The 7,262-nt window shown below is 38.7% G+C and overlaps 1 non-coding gene across 1 annotated transcript; it reads right to left on the bottom strand.

Moving 5' to 3' along the window:
• Positions 1–2,644: 2,644 nt before the first annotated feature.
• On the bottom strand, positions 2,645–2,750 carry LOC145609909 (small nucleolar RNA R71). Its single transcript, XR_014106177.1, has one exon. It is a non-coding gene; the product is annotated as a small nucleolar RNA R71 (small nucleolar RNA).
• Positions 2,751–7,262: the final 4,512 nt, after the last annotated feature.

Below are 7,262 nucleotides of genomic sequence, written 5' to 3' on the forward strand. Positions count from 1 at the left end.
TTATGTTAGTTCATTTCGCAAAGGTTTGTTTTCATTTTATTTTCCTTTCTTTTTATGGTTTGCCTCATTGATGTTTGGTGGAGAGTTATGGGTCAAACTCTTAGGATACCCTTACGAGACCTCACTCGTCCTCATAGGCGACTTTGGGGGTTTAAAGGTCTTGTTGTAGCTAAAAGTAACCGTGATTCCTACGACAGTGAGTTTTAGTGTATATTCTTATCTTGAGTCTTTCTTTTTCGTTTTCAATAAAATTATCATCCTTTATCTTTCTTGCTTTGTTTTGCTCGAGGACGAGCAAAAGTTTAGCTTGGGGGAATTTGATGAGTGACAGTTATGGCACTCATTTGGTCCCTTTATGGATGAATTCTATTTCTTTTTATCTCTCTTTTCTTTAGTTTTCCTTAGATTTATTCTTGTTTTCTTCATTTTATGCTTTTTGTAGTTAATTTCTCTATTTCATGCATTTTCTAGTTTACTTGTTATTTTTCTCTTTTACTTGTTTTTTATCATTTGTTTGTAGGTGGTAATTGATTGTCCAAGAATTCCTGAGCTTCCTCTCTATGATCTTTCTTTGTTTTCATGCCTAAAGATGGTGCAAGAAGCTTCAAGTCAAAGGTGGATCCAAGGGGCAAGCTTCAAGGCTTTGTATATGCCTTCCTCATGGCTTATACTCTTCAAGAAATTCAAGAAAGTTTCTGCCTACTTTGTCCTCCATCATCATCATCTAGGACGTGTGCACCGCTTGAGCTAGGACGAAGAGAAGAAGGGGGAAGACCCAGCCAGGTGCGGGCGCACCAAGGTAGTGTGCGGCCGCACATTGGTCGGGTGCGGCCGCACACCTGGTGCGTGCGGGTGCACCAATCTGGGTGTGTCCCGTGCGCACCACTCTCTCTCCTCCGAGCGCCCGCACCTACGTGGGTCTATTTTGGGCGTCAATACCTACCTCCTCTTTGTATATATAGTTATTTCTTCCTATTTTTAGAAAAGAAGCTTTAGATTGGATTTGATAGTTAGTTTTTGAGAGAATTATAGAGAGACAAACTCAAGGATTGAAGAGAGAGAAACTCATGATTTTTGGTGATTCCTCAAGAATTCCTGATTGTAATTGATCTTTAGATCAAAGGTTTGTAAGGATCTTCTTCTTGATATCAATACAAGTTTGATTCTAGTTGATTTCATTTGTTTTCCATGTTATTGTTGATTGATTGGAATTAGTTTGATGATTGATTGTAGTTTTATTGATTTTTGATATATTGTTGATTTGATCTTTGATTTCAATTATGTTGATGATGAAACTGATGATTGTTGGAGTTTTGATCTTGATTCCTATGGGTAGTGAGTAGTTTTCTAGCTAGGGAAATGGTGAAGCATGTTTGAGTGATGGATTAGAGTAATTTGGGGATAATTGATGGAGTTGATGATATGATTAAATTTGGTTAATAATTCATGTGCATGTGTGTGATTGATTGAAGTTTGGCCATCTTTGATTATTGCACTAGATTGCATTGTGAGTTTGCTATGATACGGACCATTGATTAGTAACTTGCAATTTCACGATTTAGGTGCTTTGTGACGTTCCCTAGGTAGTGTTTATAGTAGTTGACGCTAGTTAGACTTCTAGGTGAACTATCTTGGTATGCTCTTTTAGATACATGATGATCTTCTTTCATATCACTTGACTTAGTCGGTTTGACCTCCCAAATTACCATTTTCCATTACAATTACATGTGGATCCATTGCCCTAGTGTCTTTAGATTGATTTCATAGAAGTTCTTGCATCATTTATCTCTAGCTCTAGTTTCCTTCATAAACCCCCTTTACTTGACTTCGAAATAGCTTGACTTAGGCATTGTGCATTCGACCTCCATTCCCTTGGGTTCGACCTTGACTTACCACTACACTAAATAGGGGTTTGTTAAGTTACAAATTTTGTTTGATTGGGTGGGGTGGTAGCCCAACGACTTACCGTTCTTCATCCCATCAAAATGGCGCCGTTGCCGGGGAATGGAGCTTTGAGTGCATGTTGTTGTTGAGTCTATCTCATTTCATTTTCAAAATACAAAAAGATTTTACACTTTAGGCTACACTTGAAGCCGTGCTACTTATATTTCCTTTGAGTTTTGTATGCATAGGTCCCGAGATCGTTCATTTGTTCCCTTTGATCTGGAGATTGAAAGAACTCTCTCAAGGAGGAGAGTAGCAAACAAGACTTTGGATTATAGTTCCTCAAGCGAAGAAGAGATTGCACAAGAGCAAGTCATGGGAGAACAATCAAGAGTTGCCTTGAAAGAATTGGGAGTGCCCAGTGCATATAGGTTCGAGAGCGGCATAGCTCCACCTACAACACCGGCAAACGATTTTGAAATTAGGCCGGCAATGATCACCCTAATTTAGAGGAAACAATATAGTGAGGCAAAGAACGAGAGCCCATTGAACCATCTTAAGGAGTTTGAAAAATATTGCAACACAATCAAGGTTAATGGAGTGTCTCAAGAATTTATCCGCCTTAAGTTGTTCCCTTTCTCCCTCATAGGAAGGTCTTTGGAATGGCTAGACAAAGAGGTGAAGCCCAATTCATTGAGAACGTGGGATGATGTCACTAAAGCTTTCTTGTCCCGTTTCTATCCTCAAAACAAAACGGCGGAGGCAAGGGCTTTAATTCAAGGGTTCAAGCAAAAACCAAGTGAGAGTCTTTATGAAGCATGGGAGAGATTCAAGGAGTACCAAAGAGAATGTCCTCACCACGGAATTTCAACATATCAATTAATCTGAATCTTCTATGGTGATTTGAGTCCTCAAGGCAAGGCATGTCTTGATAGTGGGGCCGGTGGTCCAATCATGAATAAAACAGAAGAAGAAGTTGTGGACATAATAGAGGATGTGGTGACTTACTATAGAGATTGGCAAGATGGGGAAAGAGATTCTTCAAGCAAGCAATCTTTGTTGTACTCGGTGGACCATCTCAATGCCATCAACAATCTTTCCTCTCAAATGACAAACTTGGGAAAGGAGATGACGGCAATCAAGACCAAGTTGGAGAGTGTTTCTTCCTTTTCCCAAGCTCCAAATCTTCCCTCCCAAATTAAGGGGAGAGGTACTTCTTCTAACTCTCAAACTCCTTCTACTTCACATAATATGCCTATGGGATGTTTGTTTTGTGATATATGTGGATCATATGACCATGATTCTAGCAATTGCAACAATGAATGTGTTGATGAGTTTGACAACAATGAGTGTGAGCATGCTAATTTTGTGTCAAACAACAATGTCCAAAGGTTTGATAATCAAAGAGGTCAATGGAATAGGAATTACCAAAACCAAGGCAATTTTGACAACTATAATCATGGTGGTAGTTATAAGAACCAAGGGAATCAAGGTTCTCGTGGTAACCATAATCAAGGTTATAGTGGCCAAAATCAAAGCCAAAATTATGGTAATCAAAACGAAGGCTATGGTAATCAAAACCAAGGTTATGGAAATCATAACCAAGGTAATGGTAACCATAATAAAGGTGGTGGTAACCATAATCAAGGTTATGGTCAAAATCAAAATAGGGGTAATTCGAACAATCAAGGAAGGGGAAATTTTCTAAACAATGCTCAAAGAGGTCTTCCACCCGGATTTGTTCCAAAGACTCAAGGTGAAAATTCCTATTCACAACCTTCTTCTCCTAGGACTACTTTGGAGGAATTGATTGATAATCAAACCAAGATCATTAACACCTATATGGCGGTTAGTGATAAGAAATTCAATGAGATGATGACTCACAATAAGATGCTTGAGACTCAAATTACCCAATTAGCAAGCACTATTAAGGATTATGCTAGTTCTTCTTCTTTGCCTTCCCAAGGTGTTGAACCAAAGAAACCCGTGTACTCTATTGCCACAAGTGGTGGAAATGACTTTAATGAGGGAGTTTCTTGTTCAAAAGAGGGAAGAGATGAGAGTGGTGCTATGGAGAATGAAGTGGAGAGGGTTGAGTCTAAGGAAATTTATTGTGAGGTTTAGGAAAAAGAAGAAAGTGTTTTTGAAAAGATGAGTGAGGTAGAAAGATTTCCCGATCTACCATACCCCCTAAAATACTAGAGATTCAAAATGGATGAGCAATTTGGGAAGTTCCTTGAAGTTCTTGAGGAAGTCCATGATTCCACACCTTCTACCGAGCCAATTCCCGATATGCCTAAGTACTCCAAGTTTCTTAAGGAGATGCTAGAGGAGAAGGAAAATTTTGATGAGGGTAGTTCAGTGGAAGGAGGGAAGTGTTTTAGTGCTCTTGTCCATGGTGAGCTTCCGGAGAAAATGGAAGATCCGGGGAATTTTTCAATCCCTTGTCAAATCAAGAAAATGGTTTTTGAGAATGCTTTGTGTGATCTACGGGCTAGTGTGAGTATTATGCCCTTTTTGGTTTTCAAGAGGCTTGATCAAGGTGAGCTTCAACCATCTAATATAACACTTCAATTGGCCGATCGCTCTATTAAGCTTCCTAAGGGAAGAATTGATGATGTCCCTATAAAGATTGGAGAGTTTGTCTTTCCTGTGGATTTTGTTGTCTTGGAGATTGAGGAGGATGAGCATATTTCAATCATTCTAGGGAGGCCTTTCTTAGCCACCTCGGGAGCCTTAATAGATGTGAAGGGAGGCCAAATCACTTTGAGATGTGGAAAATTGGAAGAGAGTTTTAAGTTGAAGCCAATGCATGAGTCCTTATCTTGTGTGCAAGATATAGCATGTGCTAGTCTTTCTCGTTCCATTGATGATGTGTGCATGGTTGATTCTTCTACTAACGATGTTTTTGAGATTGTTGATGATGTTTGTGCAAGTCTTGATGATGTTAGTTATGAAGAATTTGTAATTCAAAAGCCAAGGGATGAGAAAGAAATTGAGATTCCAAATTGGTTCAAGCTTAATTCTCAAGGGGAAGAGAAAACTTCCATGGTGAAGGATGTTGAATTCAAGCCGAAGAAAAAGGCCCGTGACTCGAAGAAATCAAGAAAAAGAAAGAAATTGAGAAAAGAGAAGGAAGAATTTGAAAAGAATTTTGTGAAAGTTTCATTAAGCAACGATGAGAAGTTGCTCAAAATTGAAGAAGATTTTTCTCCATCAACTACCTTGAAGAAGGTGGTGTTCTTTGATCCTCCATGATTTGGAGGAAGGGTCGAGCTTAGGACCTTAAGCAAGCCCTTCCCGTAGGCAACCCGGAGTTTCTAACTTTTCCTTTTGATTTTTGAGTTTTCTTATTTTTGTCTCTTTTATTACTTTGTCTATTCTTTCACTTTTGTACTTTATTGGATTTTTAGGATGCCTTTTGCGGGATTGGAATTCTACAAGTATGCATGGTGAATGGAAGGTGTTCATGGCACAAATCACATTTTTTTCGATTCTAATCGAAATTTGAGGTAAAAAGGGTAGGAATTTTAGAGAGGTGAGATAGGAAATTCATGTTTTGAAAGTTGGAGGAAATTGATACTTAGTGAATTTTTGTGGTGAGCACATGAATATTCAACTTTGAGAGCTTTGAAAATGATTTTTGCTACTGCCTATGTTGCTCCTCATCACCATCATGATTCATGTGCGCACCAAAATAGGTAGTAAGTATCAAATTGTTGAGAAAAAGAAAGAATTGGGCACGCACAGGGGTGTGCGGCCGCACACGAGGCATGTGGGGGTTACAGCCTGCGTGTGCGGGCGCACACCAGCCTTGTGCGGCCGCACATGGCTGGACGGGCCTTTTAACTTTCTTTCCTCCCTTCATTTCCTCATTTCACTCATCTTCAACCTCACGAACTCCCTTCAAACCCTCCTCTTGTGCGCACCATTTCCTCCCTTATTCACCATCAAAAATCCTTCATTTCCTCACTAAAATCACTCCATTTTCACTTAAAATCACTCACAAACCTTCCTACACTACAAATTCCTCACAAATTGACCCAAATTTCACTCACTCTCTCTCCTACTCTTGGTGGCCGAAAATTGGGGTTTTCTTTGTGGGTTGAAATTGCTTGCTCAAAGTTGGTTAATCTTGCTTATTTTATGGTTTAATCACTAATCCTTGCTTTAATTTTGCCATCTATATCATAATTTTGCATAGATTGAAAATTTGTATGAGCATGAATAGTGTAGTATTGATTTTGTGATTTTTGATGCTTGATCTTGATATTGGTTGTGATTTGGTGATGTTTATTGATTGATTTTGCATAACATTGTATTGTTTGTTGATTTTGTAGTGATTCTCATCATTTTTGGTTGATATCTTGTGAGTTGAATTTTTGGAATATGGGTAGTATGTGGTGATTGTGGTATTGGTCTTGTGGTTGTTCTTGAATTGTTGAAAGGAGTTTTTCTTGGATTATTGGTGTTGTTGATTGGTTTGGAATTGGTTTTGATTGAAAGGAAGTGAGAATTTGGAGTTTGGTGATTTTGGTAGTAAGTGGTGAATTTGGGTGTGGTATTCTTGGTTCATTGGTTTTGCTTCCTGTTCGTTGTTGGTGATCTTTTCTTAGCCTATCCAACATGTCTAAATACCTCAAGAAACTCACCAAGAAAAGGAAAACCAATGTTAGCATCGATGAACCACCTCGCCCAAGTACCTCCTCTAGGCCAAGTACATCTTCTAGGCCTATTACTTCCAACCCCTATTCCACTCAAACACGACCTCCAACCTCTCTACCCAAAAGGAAAAACTTCACCGAAATACAAAAGACCTTTGACAAGAGGAAAATGCATGTCGTTATCTACCCTTTCCCCAAGCGAAACTAAATTTGTAAACACCTAACCAACCTTATATGAATATAGGGCAAGTTAAGGGACGATCCCAAGGGAGTGCAATGATGAAAACTAAAGTATAAGTCAAGCTACCTCGAAGTCGAAAATGAGATTATGGTTGGTACTAAAGTAAACTAGATCAAATTCAACAAGTAATCAAGGGTCTAAACACTAGGGATATGGGTTCCACATGCAAGATCAATGATAATGCTAGATTAAAGCTCAATCAATTAATTCAAGTATTGCAATGGACAAACAATAGTAGCAATCAAGAGAGTTCAAATGCTATCTCCTATAGGCCAATCTAGTGGTCACTATGAAAGGCAAACCAAGAAAAATCACAAGCAAACTCAATCAATTAGAGCAACCTTTAAATCAATTGGTCATGTCATTAAGAGTTGCAATGCAATCTAGATTAATCTTATAGGGTGATCAATCCTAATCTAATCAATCTCATGCAAAACTATGTCAACCAATTTAATTGCAACAAATCAACCAAT

This window comes from Chenopodium album, chromosome 23 (assembly GCF_948465745.1).
Source record: "Chenopodium album chromosome 23, dcCheAlbu1.1, whole genome shotgun sequence".
NCBI lineage: Eukaryota > Viridiplantae > Streptophyta > Magnoliopsida > Caryophyllales > Amaranthaceae > Chenopodium > Chenopodium album.